General features: G+C 34.4%; 1 long non-coding RNA gene across 2 annotated transcripts in view; it reads left to right on the top strand.

The window, feature by feature from the left end:
• Nucleotides 1–27,489, top strand: part of LOC103878450 — a 152,725-nt gene extending 125,236 nt beyond the window's left edge. The window contains exons 5-6 of one of the 2 annotated variants that reach the window (XR_001895984.3): nt 26,688–26,777; nt 27,181–27,489. This is a non-coding gene — a long non-coding RNA (uncharacterized LOC103878450). The remainder of the gene's footprint in view (nt 1–26,687; nt 26,778–27,180) is intronic. The other variant, XR_002517665.2, reaches the window with a different exon arrangement.
• Nucleotides 27,490–27,789: the final 300 nt, after the last annotated feature.

Genomic DNA, 27,789 nt, shown 5'->3' on the forward strand with positions numbered 1-27,789 from the left:
CATTTAAGTTAATAACCTATTAGTATTTTAAAGTTACTGTTGTATTGAAACTGGTACTACTATTATCATATTTATCATATAAAATCAGATAATGTACTGTAATATCATATCATATAACAAATAACTGCTTTGAATTATTTTTCAACTGATGAAGGTGAATTTGGTTTGCTGTCCTTGATATTTTTAAATTTTTATCTACTGTATTTTATTATGTTATAGTCACATGCAAGAAATAAGCAAGGGGAACACAACATTTTCTTGAGCATAAGAAGGGTGACATCCTCTGACATATTTTTAAATAACTTACATCTTCAGAAGGAACCTACGTATAACAATAATTCTTATTGTTCCTAAATAATAATCTCAGTAGATGTGTAACCTCTTTCTGAAACTTTGACCTGCTTTCCATTTCAACCAGAAAAAAATGAGTGATGTCATCACACATCACATGAAAATCTGAATGATTGTAATATATAACACACACCCACGTGCTCACACATAAATACACAGAAATAAGCCTCAGCAGAATTTTATAAAGAGAGAAAGGACTTCGGTTTGGTTTTCTACTCTAGAAACAAGCATGTGGACTCCTATAGACAGGTGGATTGCATTTAATCGAGCCTTTTCAGATGGTAACAACTAGATATTCTTTAAGAAGTGTGTAAAGATGAAAAAAGGAAGATACTTTTTCAAAGACTAAAACCCAATTCAAAAAATTAGAATTTTACAAATATCTACCCATAAATTAAAGTAAAATGGATATATATTTCTTTTTAATGTCAACTTGCTGACTTTGCGTAAGAAAAAACGATAAACCTTAAACCACATGGCTTACAAACAGCTGAACTTTTAAATTGTATCCTATGTTGTTTTTGTTCCAGTCATCTACTTTGCTGGAACCACTTCTTGCTTTAGGACTCTATTACTAAATCATATGTATGTATGCATGTATTACTTATGTACTTGCTAAAAGTACATCTTGTTTTCAAGTAATGAGTCTTAATTTATGCTCACGCATGATTTTGCTCCTTTCTGATGAGCTCTGCAGGATGCTGGCCATAGTTGAGAGATGTTTCAGCTCTTGCTCTCTTGGGCAACTGTATTGTTTCTGTTCAACATGTATTTGCTTTGCAGTGGTGATAATGTAGAATTTTGAACCCCCTTTCATACAAAGAGTTGCTGCCTATTTAAGATGCAAACAAAAAATTGATTCTCCATATTTTCAACATTGTGACATTCCTTCTTTAGCATTATTAAATATTTCCTTGGCAGTCACAATTCTGGCATGACTCAGGACATTATTTCTTTAACACTTTCCATCCGTTATTGTGAAACATCCATTGTCCTATGATTGAAGGCCCTTTATGTTTAGTGAGACTTGAGGCTTCATGGTCAGAGCTGTATGAAGAAGAATTTGAAAGTATGTAGAATTTTTGTGGAAGTTCTTCTTTTTGAGTGATGAAGGACCATCTGTGATTTTTACAGCAGCACTGTCCAATAGAACTTTCTGTGATGATGAAATTGTTCTATATTTGTGCTGTCCAGGAGGGTAGCCACCAGCCACATGTGCTCTTGAGCACCTGAAGTGTCACTTGTTTTATTTAATTTAATTAAGTATGATTTAAATAGACAGTTATGGCTAGGGGCTGCAATATTCAATAATGCAGCCTTAGAGGATAACCAGAAAATTTGTCCAGATATTTGTTTTGGAATCGATCTGTGTAGCCCTATTTTATATTTGGATTTATAGTACTGATTTTTAACCATAGTATGGTGATAATGACTGAGAGAAAACATCTGTCTGTCTATCTATCTATCTATCTATCTATCTATCTATCTATCTATCTTATTTATTTATCATCTATCTCTATCTCTATCTCAATCTCTATGTCTATCTGTTTGTGTGCATGTGTGTGTGTAATTGCGTTTCAAGGAGCTATCAGTAGTGATAGATGAAAGAAAATTTCTGTGTATAAAATGTGTTCATCAGTTGGTTGATATTTAGAAGACAAAATCAAGGAGATTCTTTTACTACTTAAGAACTTGTACCGGAGTTTCCCTAATCCTTAGAACTTCTGGTTATCCTACAAATATAATTGTATTCTCAGAATCTGGCATTTAACCTTTGGAATGGATTAGATGACACATGGTAATACACTGGCTGCATTTAAAACAAGTGCATGGAGGACATTATGCTGAGTGAAATAAGCCAGACACAGAAGGGCAAATATTGCATGATCTCACTTACATGGGAAATCAAGAAAAGCTGAACTCATAAAAGCAGATAGTAGAATGGTGGTTGTCAGGGGTTGGAGGTGAAAGCAAAATGGGAGATGTTGGTTAAAGGGTACCAGGTTTCAGTTAGATACAATATATTCTAGAGAGTTATTGTACAGAATGGTCATTATGGTTAATAATAATATACTATTATATACTCGAAAATCACTAAGGGTATATTTTAAATGTTCTCACCACAAAAAAGTAACTATGTGAGGTGATGGAGATGTTAATTAGCTTGATTGTGATAATCATTTCACAAGGTCTTGCACCATAAATCTATACAATGTTACTTGTCAATTATACCTCAATAAACAAAAAAATTAAATGTGTTTGATAATATAATGCCCTGGACTCAGCACTGTACTTCACTAAAATTATTAAGTCAACTTTTGGATTTGGATACCAAATCCAAACAGGTTGCAGCAATATAATGTCATTATTTGAATGTGGGGAAAATTCTGTCTTTGTGGCACTTGACATATGGAAAATGATAGTCATTATGAGCTGTGCAAATCCTATGGTTCATAATAGGCACGTAGTGTAAATGTATTGCATGTTATCATATCATGTCTACTAGAAAGAATGTTTAAATTATTTGCCACTACAGTAGTCACCCTTTATCCAGAAGGGATACTGTCCAAGACTCCCTGTGGATGCCTGAAGCCGTGAATAGTGCCGACCAGTATATAATATGATTTTCCTATGTGGACATTCCTATGATAAAGTTTAATTTATAAATTAGGCACAGTAAGAGATTAACAACTATTAAAATAAACCAGTTACAAAAATATGTTGTAATAAAGGCTAAGTGAAAGTGGTTTCTCTTTCTCTCTCATAGGTACTCTCTCACACACACAGTATCTTAGTATACTGTACCAACTTACTTTCAGACTGTGGTGGGCCATAGGTAGTCGAAATCATGGAAAACAAAACTGTGGATAAGGGGGAACTACTATATATTTATTGGTGAATATGATTTTTTCCATCGAGTTAGAGAATTTTTGTTTTACTTGGCTCTAATAGCTTTTCTTCTCTTTAGAAATTTTTGTTGGCTACCATCATAATGCCATATGTGATGATAAAAGATTAAAAGCAGAGAAAAGGAGTAATTTAAAATATTTATTAAATATTTTTAAATACACTCATTTTTTACTGTTAAAAATCCTAGTAAACTGAAGATAGTATAGAAACATTCCCTATAAAATCAAGAATAAAATACATGTTTATTTTTACCATTCTTGTTGGTTTTTCTGGAGGTACTAAAAATACAATAAAATAGGAAACAAAAATATTAGCTAGTAGGTGAATATAAAAAGATGAGCAAGTTGCCTTTTGCATACAAAATAACATTTTCTGTAGGGAATCTTAGAAAACAAACTAAAAATACTAGCAATTTTGGCCCAGTGTGGTGGCTCACGCCTGTTATTTCAGCATTTTGGGAGGCTGAGGCAGGCGGATCACCAGGTCAGGAGGTGGAGACCATCCTGGCCAACATGGTGAAACCCCGTCTCTACTAAAAATACAAAAATTAGCTGGGCGTGGTGGTGTGTGCCTGTAGTCCCAGCTACTCAAGAGGCTGAGGCAGGAGAATCACTTAAACCTGAGAGTCAGAGGTTGCAGTGAGCTGAGATCATGCCACTGCACTCCATCCTGGCCACAGAGCAAGACTCCGTCTCAAAAAAAAAAAAAAAATACTAACAATTTTTACAATTTAATAAATTTAGCATATGCCAGTAACTGTAAAATATTTATTGAGATTGCAAATGCTGGAATTAGACTGGCTGTTTCATAATACCACAAAGATATATAACTGGATAAGTCACTTATATTCCTTATGCTTCACTTCCTTGAGCTATTAAATGAAAGTAATAACAGTATGTACCTTATAGAGGTCTGTATATTAAATGGTATGATTCACGTAAATTAGCAAAGCATGTGGCACTTAATAAATATTAATAAATGTGAATTTGTTAGTTAATTATCATTGTTGTTGCTGCTTAGTAAATATAACAAGGGAAAATTATTTCACTAGCTATAACAAAATAAGAAAAAAATGAAAGTATGACAGTATTAATTCAAAAGATAGTGGCAATAAATTGGGAATTGTAAGGCTCTTCTTTTTTTATTTACAAGACCGAAAAAAGACTATAGATTGTAGAATGAAGTATATTGGAAACCATTTAGCAAGAAGTTTTTAAAAGAGGTATAAATAATGTGCCAGGCATAAATATAAAATGGAATAATAAAAAATACTAAATAAAAAAGGCAGATAAAGAGGAGTAAAAGGAACATAGGATGGTTGGACACAATAAAACAATTTTAAAAGGGTAGATTTAATGTAACATTATCAATAATTACTTTAAATGCAAATTAACTAGGCAATTAAAAGGCTGAGCTTACCAACCTGTATAAAATGCAAGACCTAACTATGAGATGTCAAAAAGAAAACCACTTTAAATATAAAGATGTAGGCAGGTTAAAAGTAAATATATGATGAAGGATATATTATGTGATGATTACTAAAAATGAAGCTATAATGGCTATATTAATAAAATACAAATTAAAATTTAGAACATAAAATATTAACAGAAATAAGAAAGGACATCAAATACCAAAAATGTGGTCAAAATAGCAAAGAAAACATGAAGATGCTAAACATGTTTCTACCTAGGAGGGTTTCCCTACAAGAACAAACAAAAAATAAACTGGTCGACTGAAAACAGAAATACACAAATTCACAAGTATACTTAGAGACTTCAAAATTTCTCTGTTAATAATCAATAGAATAGGAAGCAAAACATACCAATCAGGATAATTCTAACATCCCTGCCATATTTAAGTCTGATTCTAATGTTTGCTTGCTTGCTTCCAACTGTGGATTTTTTTTTTTTTTTTTTTGGCTTTTAGTTTACCTTATAATTTTTGTTGTTGTTTTTGAAAGCTTGACATGATGTACTGCACAAAAGGAACTGGGTTACTTAGGTCTCTAAGTAATATGTTGATAAGATGTGGGTGAGAAGAAACATTCTGTAGTCGTAGGATTTAGTCTCAGTCTTTCGGTGAGCCTGTGCCCTGGGCTGTGACCTTCACAGGTGGTTCACCTTAGGTGAGACAAGAAGGATTAGATGGGGGTGGAGTTTAGTATTTTCCTGTCTCACATGGAAGGCTAGATGGGGCTGAAGTTGACCACCTTCCCCCATGCAGAAGTTGCTCCTTCTTACTTTTTTAAACCAAAGTGAAATCTACAGCTTTGTTCAGGCATTACTATGTTTATTCTCAGGTTTTCTAACACTAAGGTGAGGGGTGTGATTTGATGGGGGTGATCAGAGTGATAAGAAAGGAGCTGGAGAATGGAATTCTTGTTGTATTTTGTAATTTATTGCCTTTGCATAATTCAAAGATGCAAACTCTCAGCAAAGAGTTCATGGCACAACTTTTATATTCTCATAACCTAAATATTGGCCATGAGTTTGAACTATGTCTAGTTATTGACTTTCTTTTATATATTAGCATGCCATTTGGGATATTTTATAATTGTTTGTAATTATGTGCCACAGTTATATAGGCAAATAATTTTCTCATTTTTTAAAAAGTGCTTGATTTGCTGTAAAAAAAAAGTTGTTTTGCTATATACTACGTAAGTCAATAAACTGATCTAGAGCAAGAAGAAATTCTAAGATAAACTGAGGGTGATGAATGATTTCTAGTTTAATTAGTCAATAAGGAAAGCAACTACACCTACTACATACAAAGCATTGTGCCATGTGAGAAAGATACATACAGTAATTTGTTTCAGCATATCGCATTTTGGAAGTATATTATTTGCCAGGTAGTAAGTGCTGGAGATTCAGGGTAAGTACGATGTAGATTCAGCTTTGGGAGCTTCTAGTACATTCAGAGAAATAGATACACAAAAAGTTCCTTAAATTGTCATGAGTGAAAAAAAAAGATTTGAATAAAGGCATTAAGGAAGCACAGAGGAGGGTTATTTATTCCAGAATATTTTCCAAAAGTGATAATGATCTAGATAGAAAATAGCTAAAGCACTAAAAATGCAACATTGATGATAATGACAATAAATTCTATTTGTTCCTAACTTAATTTGCAGATCTAACGTTTCTTCTAAAAATAAAAGAATTTTTTTTTTTCATTTTATCAACAAGGAGAGTAAAGAACAGAAATGGTATGTGACTTGCTTAATAGAATAGAAATATTACATGGCAAACTAGAGACTGGAAATGCAATAATAAGACTTATCACTCAAACATACCTGGCATAATTTATTCATGTTATGCTTGATAAACTAGATGTCCTGATGAAGTCATCTGTGGCAAGAGAAACATCTCTGTTCATTTGGATTGGTTTAGTATCATTTGGTCTTTCTGGGATGACTTCCTTTATGAATAAGTACTCCCACATTGAAGTAGAGTGTACCTGTTCTGCAACCACCTGCACAAAAGCAGACATACTTGTTTTCATTCATTCTAGGAAGACTGCCTTTATCTAGAGAAACATTTTTTTTTTCATCTCTGATAGGCGGATCATGAGGTCAAGAAATCAAGACTATCCTGGCCAACATTGTGAAACCCTGTCTCTACTAAAAATACAAAAATTAGCTGAATGTGGTGATGCACACCTGTAGTCTTAGCTACTCAGGAGGCTGAGGCAGGAGAATCGCTTGAACCCAGGAGGCAGAGGTTGCAGTGAGTCGAGATCATGCCACTGCACTCCAGCCTGGTGACAGAGTGAGACTCCGTCAAAAACAGACAAACAAACAGACAACAAACCGATGTAACAGAGAAAGTCCAGCTGTCAAAAATGCACCAATGAAGTCTGTCTTCCATTGCTGTAGGCTCTTTGTAGTCAGCTTCACCAATAAATGGTTTCTATGCCTCTACTCTGGTTTCCCTTATTCCTTGTTTTGTGTGAGGCATCCCTTGGTCAAAGAATAGGAAAACCTATGATTTCTAGCTGCTGTTTTTGTTTCTCCCCTACTCCTGAGATTGACCATAAACATTAGCAATCATTATTCTATCTATTGATGTCTATGGTTCAACCATTGATTTCATAGTCAAGAAACATTGGCTCGCGTGTTGTTCGGGCAGTAACAAATTTCAGCAATTGAAATAGGGCATTTTTTATTATTATACTTTAAGTTCTAGGGTACATGTGCACAACATGCAGGGTTGTTACGTATGTATACATGTGCCACGTTGGTGTGCTGCACCCATTAACTTGTCATTTACATTAAGTATATCTCCTAATGCTATCCCTCTCCTCTCCCCGAAATAGGCCCCAGTGTGTGATGTTCCCCTTCCCGTGTCCAAGTGATCTCATTGTTCAATTCCCACCTATGAGTGAGAACATGCAGTGTTTGGTTTTCTGTTCTTGTGATAGTTTGCTGAGAATGATGGTTTCCAGCTGCATCCATGTCCCTACAAAGGACACAAACTCATCCTTTTTTATGACTGCATAGTATTCCATGATGTATATGTGCCACATTTTCTTAATCCAGTCTGTCACTGATGGACATTTGGGTTGATTCCAAGTCTTTACTATTGTGAATAGTGCTGCAATAAACATATGTGTGCATGTGTCTTTATAGTAGCATGATTTATAATCCTTTGTGTATATCCCCAGTAATGGGATGACTGGGTCAAATGGTATTTCTAGTTCTAGATCCTTGAGGAATCACCACACTGTTTTCCACAATGGATGAACTACTTTACAGTCCCACCAACAATGTAAAAGTGTTCCTATTTCTCCACATGTCATGGCATGGCTTTTAATAATATTCAAGATGAATCAAAAATTTTCTGTAAAGTCTATGTAAAGATTATCAAACAGATTGTTTTATTGAGTTGCTTGAATGACTCAGTCCACTCAGTCTGAATGTTTTGTATTGATACAACCCCATTTGAGGAGATATGAAGATTTCATATAAAGGCTGCACCGTTTTATTTCTATTGGAGCAATGGTAAATGTACTCAACTTAGAGCCAAATCCAAATTACCTGTAAGTGCACATGAAAATCAATATTTAAACTGCTTTTGACTTTTATTTTTTTAGCATTAAAATAAATGCAAATGTAGAGTATGGCATTTCTACTCTGAAAATTAAATATATTTAATATTATATTATGTTCTGAATTAGAGTATTTGTGTGTGTGTGTGTGTGTGTGTGTGTGTGTGTGTGTGTGTGTTTAAATTTCCAAAAAGGTAAAATAGAAAAGAAAGAAAATTGGGTTGTATTTTCATGAGTAAAAAACAGCTGATTTGATGTTACACATATGTGGGGAAAAATATTGCCTCCTGTTTTGAACAATTTTCATATAAAACGTGAAGTTTTCATTATTTACTGAAAGTTATAAATCAGTAATGATAATCCAAATACATTTAACTGCTTTTGTTATGTGAATTCTGTGATGCAATATGACTAAATGTCAAGGCATGTGGAAGTTAAGAATTTAAGTTCCTCATCATCTAACTTGTTTCCTGCAAAGTTATTTACAAGCTACATTAATTTAATCTGACTACTAGCATACCATTTGAAAACATTGGCTGAACTTTAAATTTATTATGGAAATAAATATAATCTTTTTAAATAGAAATCTAGTACATAAATGGGTTAGTCAAATAAGGTAATATTTAATTTATCTTGTGTCATGACTCTTTTTGATAATCTGATCCTCTTCGCAAGGGGAGAAAAACATACATATATGTCATTTTGCGTCTAATTTCAATATGTTGAAAGGTCCCTGAAACTCTTGGCTCCAGGTTAAGAGCTCTTAATCAAATGAATAGGACATTTGATTATAAACAGCAATCTTAGATTCTTACCTGACTTTAATGTGGATGAACTTGTGACCTTGAGTAAATTATGTATTTTTGTGCATTAAAATCTTCATCTATAAACATGATTGCTACTAATAGTAATACTTTACTCTTTAATATAAAGGAGAATTTTTGGCTATCTGGAGGCACATCACCATATAACTCCAAGATACTATTGCTATTGAAGGTGACATATATGATGTATGGCCCAGATGCTGTGCACAATAATACCAATTTCATGTATCTACATGTATATTTGTTTTCCTTTTTTCTATATTAGAAGGATAAGACTCAAACTAATTTGGTTTTCAGGGCTTTGCAGTTTTACTGAGGACTCCCTATGACAACCTATTTTTAAAAACACACTGTTTTGAAATATAATTGAAATATACGGGTTTAATGGCACTCACATTTGATCATCATTAATTGCTTCCTAATTCTTGGTTTTAGACCAAAAAAATACTGTAGGGCTTTCACTAAATTGCCCTGTGGAATTGGAATCCAAGGTTTCATTTGGATCATTAAAGTGATAGACCTTGTTTAAAACCGAAATCATATGGTTGTATTTAAGGAATTTCACACTGATGCCAGACATTGACATGGCTTGATATCATTTAGTTTGAAATGCAGCCCTACTGATTTTGTCTCAATTTTCCTATTGATATGAATCTCAGACAATGAACAACCATGGCTTTTCATGGTTTTGTATATAATTTAACACATTCTTTAAATCTTCTCATGTTGTCCAGATTCTACAAGGGAGCTGCTCTTTTGCCAAGTTCACCACCTTAGCTAAGTATCTGTATTGACTAAATCAAAGCAAGTAAAAATGAAAATTGGACCTGTTAATGCAATAGTCAGTCACTAAGAATAATGCAAACCAGCAAAAGTGATTGGAAATAGATACCTTTTGTGGTAGGATGTGAATCAAGATTTGGCTAGACTAACTGGCCATTTTGGAATAACAAAGTATCAACAATTGAAAATGGGAGGTTTGAATGCTGAAATGATTTCAGTGAGCTATTAACAAATCCCAAGTGCTGTAAAAATTATTGGTAGATATGAAACTGTGGTTTGAGGGTATATAGGAGTGATTCATTTTTCCTTTGTGATTCTTGAAATGCTACAGGCTCAGTGGCAAACTGCCTGATTATTGTTGGACCTTTCTACATTTCATTTCAAAGAAGGATTAAAAAAACACAAAGTAAAGACTATATTCTATAAACTTATTGTAAGTGAAAAAGTGCCAACATATACTTTTCAGTGCTGTTACTACCTTGAAATATATTAATAGTATGATTCTTTTTTTTTTGTTGGGGGAAACAAAAAGTCAAAGATATTCTCTTATGATTTTTTCCCTGATTTTTAATGTTTCTCAAACTTCAAAGTATTTACTTTTGAAACACAGCATCTTCAGAAATAAAGGATGGTGCACTTATCTAATAATATCATTATTTGGAATCGCAGGATTTATTAAAGAGATTATTTTGTTAAAAAGTTCAAAATACAGGAAATGGGCTTATAGCCCTAAATAATGTGCAGCACACTCAGAATTTTAAGTTAGATGAAGTAGACTGTGATTTTTTCATCAATTATACTTATAATAGTTACCTGTGTTATTGTTTGTTAAATGTCTATTTTTGTCTCTGGCCAGTAAGATAACTGAAAACATGATCATGTCAGTTTTTTTCCTTATATTTTCTAGACCTTAACTCAATGTCCATCAAGAAAGAAATCAACAAACTTTGTTGACTGTTACATGGATGGATGTTTAAATTTTCAAGCTTTTGAGGCAAAATTCCATAGTACTAAAAATAAACATAGTCTTCTTAAAAAGTATATTAAAAATTAGTTAATAATATGGATTAAATTTGCCCTTCTCAACAATTCTGACGCTATAATCTTAACATAGAATTAAGATGTATTCAATCTATGAGATTTTTTTAAAGAAGGCTTTGGCCCTTTTTAAACTATGCTCCTGGTCTACAGGAAAGTATGTAAGTGACCCATTGAAAAGTAGGCCTTTGCAGAAAATCAGTATTCATTAGACGTTCCTTATGAAGACTCCACTTTTACAGATAACCAGCTTGCTTTTGAAAGAACTGTTTCTGATGTTCTGCTTCAAGATTTTCATCATTCAGTATTCTTTAATGTCATTTTTTTTTTTTTTTTACACATAGATACCTATTTCACTAGATACTGTCTTCTGTTTCTTGGGCTTTCTTTTCCCTTCCATAAATTTTTCTTGAACTGCCCATTGGCTTAGTTTATAAAGGCTCCTCATAAGTATATATATATATATGTTTTTTGGTCCCTTAATTTTTCTCACATAGCAAGCATAATACAGGACCACTCCACTCCACCTGGGTATGGACCCTAGGTGGTACCAACCTTTAGTTCACACACATTTTATTTTATTTTATTTATTTATTTATTACACTTTAAGTTCTAGGGTACACGTGCACAACGTGCAGGTTTGTGACGTAGGTATACATGTGCCATGTTGGTTTGCTGCACCCATCAACTTGTCATTTACATTAGGTATTTCTCCTAATGCTATCCCTCCCCCAGCCCCCCACCCCATGACAGGCCCCATGTGGTGTGTGATGTTCACCGCCCTGTTTCCAAGTGTTCCCATTGTTCAATTCCCACCTATGAGTGAGAACATGCAGTGTTTGGTTTTCTGTCCTTGAGATAGTTTGCTCCGAATGATGGTTTCAGCTTCATCCATGTCCATAACTAAGGACATGAACTCATCTTTTTTTATGACTGCACACTTTTGAAACTTCATTTTGCAAGCTAGGCAGTGACCTCAATTTTCTTGAAATCCCTTTAAATGTACTTTTCCCATTTAGTCCAGTGAGAACCATTTCTTGATTTCTTCTCTTTTTTCCAAAGAGAGCATGCAAATCCATCTTAATTTTAAAACATGTTACAGCATAATAAGCATAATGAACATAAAAATGTTCACAAGTGGGCCCGATAAAGACAGGGAATTTTTCTTTTCCTGTGGTTTTTACACAATTATAAGAACAATGTTATTTTATGAGTTAAAATTCTTAAGAGCATAAAGACCGAAGATGAAGTAGTAATTGCCAACTAGTAAGTGATAGATTAAAAGCATGTGAGTATTTCTAAAGTGCCTCAATGTGTAAAATAATGAACTATGGCATTCGTGTAAAAAAGAAAATTGCCGAAATTATGCTATTTTAATTCTGCCTCAGAAACAACTATCACGGTTGAATTAGGTTCAACGTTATCTTTCTTTTTCTGTCTTCAGATGAAATGATGCTTTCTTCAAAACTTTTCAGAAGGAATAACAAAGAGGTTCATCCAACAGAAATAATTTGTGGCATTTTATTTGCAAAAGCATCTGAAAATTATGGTCTGTGGTGGTAAATAAATGCATCAGAAATTCCACTGATATATAGAAGTGTAAGTCTTTCTACAAAGAGAATAATCAGAAGAGGGAGGTTCAGAAGAGTAGGGAAACCATATCTGTTTGTGAGTGCATCTTTATTCTTAACTACCTTTTAGACTAATTTTTGTTTTTTTCTCTTTTTATTATAAATTGACAATGTATAATCATATACATTTATGGGGTACTGAGTGATGTTATGATTTATGAATACAATGTGGAATAATTAAATCAATCTAGTTAACATATTCATCATCTCACCTACTTAACATTTTTTGTGGTGAGAACATTTGAAATTTAATCTCAGTGATTTTGAAATTTATAATACTCTTATTAATTATATTCATTATACTGTGAAGTTGAACTAAAAAAATATTTCTTGTCTAACTAAGACTTTGTACACTTTGACCATCATCTCTTTATTCCTCCCACCTCCAACCTCAGCAACCAACATTCTACACTCTGCTCCTATGAGTTTGATTGTTTTAAAGGCCACATATAAATGAGAACATATGATATATTTGTTTTTCTACAACTGGCTGATTTCACTTAAAGTTCTCCAATTCCATCCATGTTGTGGCAATTAAGAGAATTTCCTTCTTTTTAAAGGCTGATTAGTAGTCCCTCATATATATATATATATATATATATGTTCCACATTTTCTTCCTTCCTTTGTTGGTTCAGGGACACAGGTTGATTCTACAACTTGGCTACTGTGAATAGTGCTTCAATGAACATAGGAGAGCTTACATCTCTTTGACGAACTAATTTCAAACCCTTTTGGTAAATATCTAGAAGTGGGATTGCTGGGTCATATAGTAATTCTATTTTTAGTTTTTTGAGAAACCTCCATATAGTTTTCCATAATCGCTGTACTAATTTACATTCCCATCAACAGTGTACAGAGTTCCCATTCCTCCAAATCCTTGCCAAAGTGTTATTTTTCATCTTTTTGATAATACCTATTCTGACAGGTATGATATCTAATTGTGTGTCTAATTTGTGTTTCCCTTATGATTAGCAATGTTGAGCATTTTTCTTTTCTTTTTTTTAAAATTTATTTATTTATTATTATTATACTTTAAGTTCTAGGGTACATGTGCATAACGTGCAGGTTTGTTACATATGTATACTTGTGCCATGTTGGTGTGCTGCACCCATCAACTCGTCATTTACATCAGGTATAACTCCCAATGCAATCCCTCCCCCCTCCCCTCTCTCCATGATAGGCCCTGGTGTGTGATGTTCCCCTTCCCGAGTCCAAGTGATCTCATTGTTCAGTTCCCACCTATAAGTGAGAACATGCGGTGTTTGGTTTTCTGTTCTTGTGATAGTTTGCTGAGAATGATGGTTTCCAGCTGCATCCATGTCCCTACAAAGGACACAAACTCATCTTTTTTTATGGCTGCATAGTATTCCATGGTGTATATGTGCCACATTTTCTTAATCCAGTCTGTCACTGATGGACATTTGCGTTGATTCCAAGTCTTTGCTATTGTGAATAGTGCCGCAATAAACATACGTGTGCATGTGTCTTTATAGCGGTATTAATTCGGTGTTGAGCATTTTTCATATCTGTTGTCCATTTGTATGTATTTCTTGAGAAATTTCTAATCTTGTCTCTTACCCATTTTTTAATTGAGGTTTTTTTGTTTTGTTTTCTTGCTATTGGGTTGAGTTTTTTGTATATTTTGGATATTAACCCCTTAGTGAATGTATGGCTTGCAAAAATTTTATCCCAGTCTGTGGATTGTCTCTGCACACTGTTGTTTCCTTTGATGTACAGAATCTTTTTAGTTTGATGTAGTTTCATCCATTTTTGCTTTTGTTGCATGCATTTGTGGGATCAGATCCAAAAATCAATTACCTAGACCAATGTGGTATAGTTTTTCTCCTATGTTTACTTCTAATGGTTCTATAGTTTCTGGTCATACATTTAAGTCTTTAATCCATTTTAAGCTGACTTGTTTATATGTTGTGTGATAAGGGTCCAATTTCATTCTTCTGCATATGAATATTCAGCTTTTCCAATGCTATTTATTGAAGAGACTCATGTATTCTTGACTCTGTTGTTGCAAATAAATTGACCAAACATGCATGGGTTTATTTCTGGACTCCCTATTCTGTTTTATTGGTCAATGTGTCTATTTGCCAGTATCATGCTGTTTTAATTACTATAGCTCTATAGTATAGTTTGAAATCAGGTAGTGACATCTCTAGCTTTGCTCTTTTTGTTCATGATTTCTATTGCTATTTGGGTTTTTTCTGTGGCTCCATGTGAATTATAAAATAGTTTATTCTATTTTTATGAAAAATGACTTTGGAATTTTGATAGAGGTTACATTGAATCTGTATATTGTTTTCAGTAGTATGGACATTTTAACAATATTAATTCTTCTGATACATGAACACAGGACATTTATTTGTGTCTCCTTCAATTTCTTTCATCAATACTTTATAGCTTCCAGTGTACAGGCCTTCCATTTCCTAGGTTAAATTTATTCCCAGGCATTTCATGTTTCATAGCTATTGTAAATGGAATTGTTTCTTAATTTTAGGATAGATCACATGTTAGGGCACAAAAGAGGCCTCAGCAAATTTAAGAAGGTTGAAGTTATGTTACGAATACTTTCTGAGCACAGTGATATGAAGCTAGAAATCAATACCAGGAGGAATTTTAGAAAATTCACAAATACATGGAAATTAGACTGATTTTTGAAGGTCTAACATGTCATTTCATCTAAAAAGAATCCCTTTTGATTATCAGGGTAAGCCTAAAATTGGATGAAAACACTTTATGCCCTTTGGCAATTCTTTTAACAATTATCTCAACTTTTTGTATTAAAATTAATGGAAGAGCTATAATTTAAAGTAACACCCTGTTTCTGATATTTTATGTAGCCAATGCAAGCAATATGCTTAAATTACTTCATACCATAGTTTATTCTTTTTTAAAGTTGGATCATGGGCAATCATAATTATATGTACTTTAAGTTTATTGTCTTCCCTATTATAATAGAAAGATAAATTTTGAAATCCTGAGGTATTAGAGTCCTGATGTATTATTCCCTCTCTGAAGCAGAGATGAAAAGAAATTTCTGAGGTCTTAAAGTGTCATTGTCTCAGAATATTTGTGGAACTTTCATAAGCACCAATTTTGCAAGCTATTCACTCTCATTCTATACCTTTCCTTCATTCTAGGATCATGTCTATACTACAGACTGACACTAGCTTTTCATTTGATTAACTCTTAGAGGAAAGAATGTTCCCAATAAATCATTGCCTACAATAATCTAGAGTTCTTCAAAAATATGTCTATTATTAAAATGCAATGTGTGATAATAAGGCAATTGGCTCAATTTTTTTCATGTACTCATCTCATAGCTTGACCTTAAGTGTCCATAATTAACCTGTTCTAATAAGCATTTATTATGCACTAACTACATATCTAGTAATGTGCAAAGGAAAAAAATACAAAGGTGACCAGACACACTCTGGTTCAGAATTTAGTGTATTGACTCTGTCTAGTCATACTTAATTATAATTGATACTAATGTTGCTTTGAGATATATGGAACTTTATTCTCATAATTTTAATATTTAATTTTTAGTCTTCTTTTTATAGGAAGTAACATCCCATTAATTAGTGCAGAATAACTTTCACTTATATAATTTATATACACATTATTTTAAAATTTTGCACAAAAAAGCAGATGTATAAATTCATGTAGCATTACAAAGAAAGGGATGAGGAAGACTTCTAAATGAATTATTTATTTCAACAAAACAATTTTTCTTAATACACTTGCTTATGGTAAAAAAAAAATAAACACATGAACTAAAAAATGTAAACCTACACTGCCTTGACATGGATTAAAATCCCTTCCTTTCTTAGCTAATATAGCTTTAGTCGGCAATTATGTACCTCTTATAAAGTATGTGTTTATGTAATTTTAGTAAGCGTAAGGATAGCAAGTGATCCCATATTGCCAGTTGTGTTGGACATTAAAGAGCTATTGTAATTATCATATTGTCATTCAGATAAATCTCCTGAGATATTATTGAATACTCATACCCAGTTGGCTTCATAAAAAGTGCATCTAAATGTTCTGTAGTTGTCACATCACCCTGAAGGGCCTCTTCACCATCTATGAGACTGAATATATCATATCACCTCTCCACACTCTAGCCATTGTATGTAACTCTTTAGTTATTAGCAAACTAAATATTTTGGTTTGCAATGATTGCCTTAAGAGACAAAAATTTGACCCAAAAATTTGGTTTGCAATGATTACCTTAAGAGACAAAAATTTGTATGTGACACATAAACACACAGAAGATGAGGCAGATTAAGTTTGAATTAGAAATATTTGATTTGATTTGAAGTTATTCCATTAACTCTAGATAGTATGTTAGAGGGCAGAACTAGACTCTTATTTTTTAGAATGTTTAACTGCTGAGATATTTGGCAAATCTAGGAAGTTGCAATTACCAGTTTCAGAACATTATCAAACTATAGCACTGTCTTTTCATCCTGGCTTTCATAAGGGTTATAAGTTAGAAGATGTACATCTTATAAACTTCTTAAGAAAGGGAAATTTAGATTTATTGTCACAAATAATAATATCTAGAAATCAGTGTGATGCTTTTTAGAGGGGTTGTTCACAAGTGGATTTATTTTTCTGGACGTAAAATAAATTCTAAGAAATGTATTAACTTTTCGTTGCACTAATGATATATCTAAAATTATATCTGGTAAATACTTTTAGCAGTAGAAAATAAGGTCTCTAGGAAACAAACATCTTATGATGAATAATGATTATTTGGGGTTCTTTAGTGTTGTTATGGGTACTCTCCTATTGATAAGCCTGGTCCAGATCAAGTTTGGCAAACACATTTTCCTCTCAAAAGTAGTAAGGAGTAGATAGATTCTAAGCACTAAATATGATTTTGGTGACGTGTTGGAGTTTATTTACCTCCCGTGAGTTTAAGGAATTTGTAGTCAGGGACTACATTTAAAAACAAAAAAAACAAAAACAACAAAAAAATCAAGGAATCATCTTTCAATCACTGAAGATACTATCTGGTTTCAACAATTTAGATACATAGAAACTGTATTTATTCACCTATTGATCATATTCTCCACAACAATTTTCACAAATTCCTTTAATCCCTGTTAGTATTATAACTGAGTCAAGTTAATCTTGTATAGATAGTTGCAGAACCTCTTTATACTTCCTTTTTTATTTTAGAGCAAAACATACATTGTTTGTTTTAGGGTAAAATGAGGCAATGACTGGATCCAAAATAATAATTGTAAATTCAGCAACTATTCAGATTTCAGCTGATGGGCTGTGAGGGAACTACACACCAGCATTTCACTGTTTCTTTCCTTTTAAAAGTATTTTATTCTCATGTTTACTAATTTTTATTCTTATCATAGACAAATATTTATTTCAGAAAGTATAGAAAAATGCCACCCAGTGAAAAATCACTATTTTTCTTCTCCTTTAGACAATATTTTAAGTATATTTTACAATTTCCTTTACATTCTTTTTTCTATAGATGAACTGTGTGTTATTTATGTTGACTTTATACATAAAAAGTTTTGCTGCATCACAATCTTTCCTCCAAGACCTTATTCACTAAAGATTTTATCACTTATACTGATATCCTTCTCACTCTCCCTAGCCTAGCCATTATTCTGAGTGACGTAAACTATCCTTGAATTACTCATCTCTAGTGATTTTCACCTCCACTCTGCTTCAGCCATTCATTTCTATGGGCACACATTTGTTGTCATTCCAGACTGCTCCAACTCTGAAATGTTATGTAATGAAACACTAACAATGATAAACCACTCTCAGACCATGACCTTCTCCTCTCCTTCTCATTCACATCCCCTCTCTCACTGTCTTTCTCTCTCCCTCTCTCCTTTCCCCTCTCTCCCTCCCTCTCTCCACTTGATAAAATTATGCCCTTTACTACAGGAGGCATTCTGTACTTCGATTCTCTCATTTCTCCCTGTAAGCTCCCTTCTACCTCTCCTCAGTTCCCAAACCAGTTTAGATTTTTTTAACCCAGAAAAATCCTTTTCTTGTGAGGGGTTGTTCTCTGTAGTATAAGATGTTTAGAAGCATTCTTGACCTTTACCCCCTAGATTCCATTAGTACCTCCCTCCCAAGTTGTGACAACCAAAAAGGTCTCCAGACGTTGTCAAATATTCTCTGGGGTTTAGGGGACAAAATTGTTCCTTATGAAAACCTGCAACATTAACTCTTGTTTTTTTTCCTTACAATGTCCTCTTACTGATTTATGCATTGGCCACCTGTCACAATAGCCTGGAGGCATACCAGTCCCGAACAGCCCTACAGTCTATCTTCTTTATTCCTATTCCTGGGTTTTTAAGCAATGCTTAGGGAAATGACACAATGGTTTCCAATTTCATTACCACCTAGCAGTCTTTCTTTGTTACTGTTTCAGTCCTCCATTCTCTATAATATCTATTTTAATAGTTACCCACATTCTTTAGGATTCCCATGTGTCCCTCTTGGCCCCCGCTTCTGATGCATGGAGAAAATAAGTCTTATATTTCTGTCCCTGAACCTGAAAACATACCTGGCCCATCCTCTCCTCTTTTTCTTATAGTGGAAGAAGGATTCCTCCCCCTGCCCAGTGATAATTTCTCCATATGCCAGCTCCAATCCTGACCTTTTCAGGATTTTTACTCTACTAATTATCCTGTCAACATTTAGGGAGTTTCACACTTATCTGCACAACATGATTTCTCTTTCTGATTACTTACCTATTTCTGCTGGGGCTTTTTTTTTTTTTTTTTTTTTTTTTTGTAGCTTAGTAACCTCTAAAAAGTTAAATTTTATTGTCACTACTTGAATCCCATTTTATATTCCTTATCCTATAATGTATGTAAACTTCACTAGCCAGTATCTTGCTATTTATTATACTTGACCTCTTAACATTTCCTACTGTTTAATTGCTTAAAAGACTGTTTTGTATTGCTGTTGCTTTTAAACCACCATTTTCCACTTTTGTTGACACACAAATTCCATGTCTTTCTTCCAATTTTCAGACATTCTTTCTTAGAATCCTTTCAAGGCTTTTCTTCCTTTACCTGCCCATGTTCTTCAGGGTTCTATGCCCAACCCACTGTCTTCTCACTGCCTATTATCTCCTTGATAACCACACTCACTCCAACAGCTAAAATTTTCATATACAACCCCTGTACAGACTGCTATCTTGCCTTACAAAATCATACTCACATTTATATTCCCAGAGCCAAATTAATCATCTTACCACACAAACAAAATACTCAACATATTAAAACATGTCTATTGTTTTTTACGCACTATAATACGATGATGAAAATGCTAGGCACGGTGGTGCACACCAGTAATTCCAGTCTTTCGGGAGGCTGAGGTGGACGTATTGCTAGAGCCAGGAATTTGAGACCAGTCTGAGCAAGATAGCAAGTCTATAAAAGTAATTTTTAAAAAATTAGCTAAGAGTGGTGGTGTGCTCCTGTAATCCCAGCTACTTGGGAGGCTGAGACAGGGGGATCACTGGAGCCCAGGAGTTCAAGGCTGCAGTGAGTTATAGTGCCACTGTAGTCCAGTCTGGGTGACAGACAAGATCCTGTCTTAAAATCCTGTCTTTAAAAAAAAAAAAAAAAGACACCTAATGGATCTGATAGGGAAAGACAAAGTCAATCAGTTAATTGGAAACAATCAAAATCATCATCAAATGTTTAATTATTGAACTCCAATTCTCAATGCTCTAAAGTACAGGGTGCAATCACTCAATCCTTATATTCATTTAATCATTCTGTCTATGGCTTCTTCCTTCTACGTATAGCTTGTACGTGTCTATTTCTGTGTGCCTTGCCAATACTCTGTCTCAAAGGATCTTCTTCTCTTTTCTGGATTCTTGTGTAACAGCTTCTTAACTGTTCTGTCTACATGCAGTTTTACACCTTTGAATCTGCCTCCACAATGCAGCCAGAAAGACTTCCCTAAATTCCAATCGTATTATTCTTCTGTTTAAAATCCCTTAATAATAATAGCTATTTGTAGAAAATTTACTATGTGTCATGTACTTGCCAAATAATTCTCCTTTAATCCTTACAACAACTGTATTGTTTAAGTATTGTTATTATCTCTATTCTACAGATAAGGAAACTGAGACATGGAGGAAATATCTATTAGGCCAAAGGTCAAATGGTAGACAGAGGATTTGAACCCTAAAGGACTACAATGAAAATTTCTCAAAGATCGCTCTTCTGCTTAAAATCCTTCAAAAGCAATTCTTTCTATAAGGATAAAATACAAATTTCTGACCTGTCATATAAGCATTTGCACGATCTTAACTACACATATGTCTCCAGCTTTATATCCTGACCTTGTCTTGATTAAACCCTGCAATTCAACCACAGTAAACTTAATTACACTGCAGTATGCCATCATTTGTTTTATCCACAGCGTTCTGCCTTCATTTGCGTAACAAACCCCTCCCATCAAATCATACACCCCTGTTTCCATCCCCTTCTGGAACATTCTTTCCTGGTCTTTATACTGACTCACTCATCATTCCAGAATCAGCCATCTCAGACCATTTTCCAAACCCTTACTGAGATTGCTGCCCCTATTTAATTTTCCCCTTCCTAGAACTTACTCACTGTCTTGTCATTTTCTGTCTAAATCCCACATCTGAATAAGTTCCTGAAGGCAAACATCGGGTGCTTCATATCAAAAGTCTTGAAACATTGTAACCACTCTGAAAACACTGGCTGTAGCAATGGCTAACTTGTTCTAACCTTTGTTTTGTCCCTTATGCCTATGAGATTTGGTGTTTGCCGTGATAATTTAATTTTGTGCATATGCCAATTTATGACTAGGATAAAATTTTTTTCTATTTTAGATTTTCTAATGCAGAAAAATTCTGTTTTTGTATGTATATGGAAGTCTTATTTCAGCCTTTCAAATTTTACCTGATGACGTCCTTGTTTGTTTGAACATGTTTGTATATTTATATTCCAAGGGGCATGAAACTAGGATCCTTGCATAATTTCCAGGAGATATAAACCTGAAAGCACAAATTATGGCATACTGCAGTGTAAAATAAGTTCACTGTGGTTGAATCGCAGGGTTTAATTAAGACAGGGTCAGGATATAAAGCTGGAGACATATGTGTAGTTAAGATCGTGCAAATGCTTATATGACAGGTCAGAAATTTGTATTTTATTCTTATAGAACACCTAGAGATATTTATTTGTATGCCAAAGGTAAGAACCTAGGAATCTTCCCCTTCTCTACCCAATAATTTGTTTACGTTGGAGAGATTATTTCCTCTTTTCACAGGAGGTAAAGATGTCAGTTGGACAGCATGGATATTAACTGCCAGATTCCTAATTATAGGGCTCTTCTCTTGTTGTATGACACACACACATGCCAGCCTATCCACATGGCTCTTCTTTCCAGAGGGGGGAAAGAAATTGAAGTGTAGGTAACAGATATAGCTACTACTATGGTTACAATCTGCCTTGATCCAGAAACCTTATGTTTGCATTTAGAATAATATAAACAAATGCAGATATTCAAATCTTATCAACTTCCTGCTTCTTTTTTATAGAAGTCATGTCAACTGGGATACTAATGAGAATGATAAATAATTTTTTGAACTTTTTTTTTTGGCACCATTCTTTACACATGTAGAAAAAGGGTAACATTTGATGATGTCCCAGGGCAAACTGATTGGACTGCTGCATGGGTCCCAGCTACCCCAAGTTCTCTCTGGTTACTTTGAGAGCTGAGAAGATTAAATTTCAGTCATCTGTGGCCTATCTGCAACCTTTAGGTATGCCACAGTACACTGGTTAGTAACCTTGGCTCTAGAAAATCATTTCAGATAATATTTTTTTTCTATTTTGCAGACATTTTATAGCCTGCCTTATAGTTGTGACTGCTGGGTTTTTTTTTTGTTTGTTTTTTGTTTTTGCTTTTTTTTAAAAATGATAATAGATTCTTGAATGAAGAAATCCATCCAGATCAGGTGCTGGTCCATAGACAGAATTATGGTTCCCTTTGGCTTCATCTATTGTCCACGGTCCCCAGCTATAGTGCTGTCCTTGTGGATACATCTCCAAAAACATCTTACGCTGCTAGTGGTTACAAATTTTCCCCTTGAGTTTCTTCCTTCTGCTATTTGTGCTATTCTTTTATTACAGCAAAATTACCTTTCTATTGGTAATTGCTCTATTTATGGGTGTATAACCATAATAGGTTCATTGCCCTGCATGCAGGGCAAGTCAATACGCTGAGACACTGGGTGGCAGCAGAGAAAGAGGTTTAATCGTAGGGCTGCTGAACGAGGACGTGGGAGGAAACTTCATATTCATCTCCCCAAGGAGTCTGGGGCTAGGGACTTTAAGAGTTTTGGAGTGGACTAAAGTGTGGAGATCGTTGAATGGTTGAAAAGTGCAGGGTGAAGTCTTGGGAAAGGGAGATGAAGAAACGACATTTTCAATACTGATTCGATTCTTCTGTGAGGGTCTTCAAACTGGTTGGTGTCAGCTCTTTCTCTGAAATTCAGAATCTGCTTAAGCAATTCTTAAAAACCTTATGATTCTATAATCAGGAATCCTATTTATAAGAATAGTTGGGATGCAAATGGTCAGTATCTAGGGCTATGTGACTTTCGATTATGAAAAAGTGGGTCAGAGCACAGCCTAGTTAATGCTTAATTATAACTATATTTTTGCCTAGAATTCTTGTTAACCCTGTGAAGGTGACTTTAGAGACTTTTTTTTTTTTTTTTTTTTTTTAAAAGAGATGAGGTCTTGCTGTGTTACCTAGGCTGGTCTCAAACTCTTGGGCTCAAGCAATCCTCCTACCTCAGCCTTTCAAAGTGCTGGGATTACAGGTATGAGCCACCATGCTCAGTTCTTTTCTTTCTTTCTTCCTTTTTCTTTCTCTCTCTCTTTTCCCCTCCCTTTTCCCCTCCCTCCCTCCCTTCCTCTCTTCCTCTCTTCCTCTCTTCCTCCCTTCCTTCCTTCCTTTTGACGGCTATGGCTCACTGCAAGCTCCGCCTCCCGGGTTCACGGCCATTCTCCTGCCTCAGCCTCCCGAGTGGCTGGGACTACAGGCGCCCGCCACCATGCCCGGCTAATTTTTTTGTATTTTTAGTAGAGACGGGGTTTCACCGTGTTAGCCAGGATGGTCTCGATTTCCTGACCTCGTCATCTGCCTGCCTCGGCCTCCCAAAGTGCTGGGATTATAGGCGTGAGCCACTGTGCCTGGCCTCGGTACTTTCTATTCAAAATCATTTGTGCCAGAAGAAAGCACGTGGACCAAAGTCCCATTGACATGGAGCTACAGGTTCTTAAAGTCTCCATGTAGTAATTTAAATTTTAGATATACTTAGTCCAACTTGGCAGTCCAAGTTCTTTTATACATAAATATTTCTCATTGAACCTGCTACTTTCCCTAAAATTAAATAAAAACTGCCCTTATCTAATGCTCTATGTAGGAAAGTTCTTAAAGGGTTTTAAATAATTTCAAATTTGTCACAATTTATTTTAAAATAATCCAAAATTGCACTTGAATCATATCATAATTTTAAAAGTATTAAATGGAGTATTTTAAAATCAAAATGCTGTCTCATTACTTTCAAAATCTGTCATTATCACCTTAATAGCTAAGAATTAAATGATTCTGCTTTGTGTTCCATTTAAATTTTATGAAGGTTTTAAATAGCTGATTAGAATTGGGGAGGATAATCTGTTAACAGAGAAAAAGAAGTTGTAATTATTTTATGGTGGGCATTCATTCAAACATATTTATTAAACTACTCCTCTGAATAAGGCAATGTGCTAGGTATTATGAAATATCAAAATAAATATATAAAGTCAGAAGAGGAATATATACACACCCATATATACTTCTATATTTATTAAAAAATGACTTTGTACATACAAGTTATTTTTCTTAAAATCTGGAGAAACTAGAGAAAGACTCCTGAAAAATTCATAGTCATATAAAATCAAATAGGAAATTCCAAGTCAGGGATTTGGCTGCTTTCTAATTCCTATAAGGGGGAGTCATTTATCGTTAGGGGAAGAGGAGATCGCTATGGACCAAAAGTATCAATGAAAGCTTTATAGGGAGGAAATAGAGACAAATTAGATTTGAGCAGGCCAGGAGAGTGGAGGCAATGCAAACAGAGAACGAGACACATGTAAGAAGAGGATTTTGAAAACTCATTTGAAAATCAGCTGTGGGTATAGGAACGGGAATGGGAATTGAAGGACAAACAGATCACGAACAAATGAGTCTTGTTGGAAGTAAATAAGGGATGACTTTAGCTTCATGAAGCTGACTATTTTTAGAGAGGATGAGACTGGTTTCCAAAAGAAAGGGAATTGCGGACTGGATGCCTCTACCATCTTTAGGGATCATGAGTTGTGAAATCAGTAAATTATTTGTTTAAATACGTTTGCATTTGAATTTTTCTCTCATTTTTTACTTTAATATGATGTTTATAAATCTCTTGCTTTCTGTTTGATTCCTCTGCCAAAGTGTTTGGCTACCGAGTATGTACTTTTAACTTTTTTCCCTTTTGCCCCAAGAATACCTGCCAACAGTGCTTGGGGCTGCAGCATTTACCCTGAGAACTTTGCCACAACGTATCTGGCTTTTACTGTTATTTTCACATCACTCTGGTGTGTCGACTTTTGAAACAAAAGAAATCATTGTATTTACAGTATTCTGTTTTTAGTAGTCGTATTTCCATTTACAAAATATAGTAATTCTCGAGGGATGATAACGTCAAATCCTAGAAAATGTAGCGTTCCTATGTGTGATATTAACATCATTCTCAAACAATTGTTGGCTGAATTTGATGAAGTCGATATTTCCAAACTAGACAATTCTGATGATTCCGATGATTTTGATGTTTGTTCTGTTTAGAAATAACTCCAAGAACAGTTTTTATATTTTAGTTTTATGATGAAACTCAGATTTGCTTCAGCCTCAAAGAGTGTGTTTATGTCAAATTAAATGATTACTGGCAATGAGCTGTACTTTTTTTCCCCCCTAAACGGGAAAAGAGCTAACAATGAATATTAGCCATCCTCAAAACCAATTAAAAGTTAAAAAAACAGATAGATGAGAAGGAATGATTGATTGAAGGCAGAATTAATGAGAGAATCTGTTACATGATCCCAGAAAATAATAATGATTGTAGAGATGGAAAATATCTGAATAGCCTGAAATTCACAAGAATTATTTCAGCATTTTTATTTTTATTTTTTCTTTGTCACTTTCAAAAGTCTTTTATAGATATTAGTCTTTATTTTTATTATTAAATCTTCTTTCCTTTTTTAGGCCATGGATATTTCTTTCTACTTTTTGAAATCTTTCATTTCATTAATCTCTCAATGCTTTAGTCTCTGTCACCATAGCCTTTGTTAGTTTCTGAATTAGAAAAAATTGTTATCCACTTCTGTAATTTCCTTTTATTTCTCATTTGAGTTCTTTAAAGTTTTATTAAACATTGTCTCTCATCATTTTATTTCATTTGCCGTTTTTAAATGTTTATTACCAGTGACTATTTTTTCACATAGGAGAGTAAATAAGTGAGTGTCTTTCTGTTAAAGGAAAGGCTTTTATTTAATGTTAAAAAAAAAAAGTACTTTAAAATATACAAATACATTTTGAAAAGTATTCCGCACATTCTCTTGCTGTTAAGAACATGTGCATTATAATAAGAAGAGTTACATAGAATCCTGTTATTTTATATCTTATACTATTTTTTAAAATGCGTAAGTTTTTGACTAAGCTATTCTGCTCTTAAGCTGGTAGTCCTGAGATTCTCTAGTGAGGGCAAGGCCTGTTTCAAATAAGTATCCTGTTTTTAATAAATTAGTGCTAAGCCTGCTTAGCTCTTGGGGATGTAGTTTTAGCAGAAAGAAAATTGGCCTTGCTTATACCCTTTCTTTTGCGGCCCTGAGTGGATTTTTATGCTTGTGAAAATGAGATACTGGCAGCAACCGGAATTAAAACAGGGAAGATATTGGGCCCATTTCCTCTTCTAACTCTGCTAAACCAATTTCACTCTCATAAGTAACTTTCCTTCTCTTGCAGACTTGAGCCTCTCCTGTGTAGAAAATTAGGACAACATCTGAGGAGGTCTAGGACAAGGACAACTGTCCACCAGGGACCAAGCTAAGATTGGTAAACCAATTTTCACTTGTGAACAATGCCAGAATTCAACCCATATGTCTCCCATGGTGAAGCACTGTAGTGCGTCATTAACCCACTGTGCCATTTAGCAGCTTCTCTCTGCTTGCTGTCTTGTGAATTAACATCTCTGCCGCCACCGCACTAGACCCTGGGTTTATTTCTGCTAGCAGTGCTGCTGAATGAATAGCAGTTCTCTGTAACGAGGGATCAGGGCACAGCTCTTTCAAATTTTCAACTGAAAGCAATAGCAATTTGCCATTCAGTCCTATCTTATCATCATCATTAGGATGGGAAATCACAATCTGAAGGCTCGTTGCAATGTGCTGTCAACCTGATATCTTGTAATTTTAATATGTAATACTGTGGTTAATAATTAATGGCTTTAACTCTGTAGGTGGGATCTGAATTTGGCTCCAAGAAAGAAATCCCTCTGAGCTGAAATATTCTTTGAGACTTCAACATCTTATGAAGTTTCCCCTCAATCAGCCTCGTTGCCTTCTTATTTAAATGATCTGCCATCTAATGAATCTGGATCAAAAGCTCCAAGCTTAAAATATACAACAAAAAGCTGCTTCTGGGTGAAGAGTTTGGATCCAAATCAATACGTTTCTGTGCTCTGGCCATTATCACATGCAGTTAACTGCTGGGAAATACTGATGTTCAAAAGATATGGTGGAAAAAGGCACCTGCTTTCTCACGCTGGTTTATGTTTGTCGTCTTGATAAAAATGCAAGGCAGCATATGCAGAAATTGTGCGGAAACACCATTCACATGGTAATTCCTTTGTATTTGAATAACTTCTTTTCAGGTGGTGCACTGAATGCCAGACTTGGGAGGATTTGAGCATCTCCCTGCCTTCAGTTCTTCCGTGACAATATTTTAGTGTCTGGCTCACTTTTTTGATCAAAGAAGATCATTTATTGGGACTTCAGAATGAAGGTACTGCCCCTTGATTTTCCTGGATCACAAGCCGTAATGTAGAAAGGTTTCTCACATTTTGTCT

Source organism: Papio anubis, chromosome 13, assembly GCF_008728515.1.
Source record: "Papio anubis isolate 15944 chromosome 13, Panubis1.0, whole genome shotgun sequence".
NCBI lineage: Eukaryota > Metazoa > Chordata > Mammalia > Primates > Cercopithecidae > Papio > Papio anubis.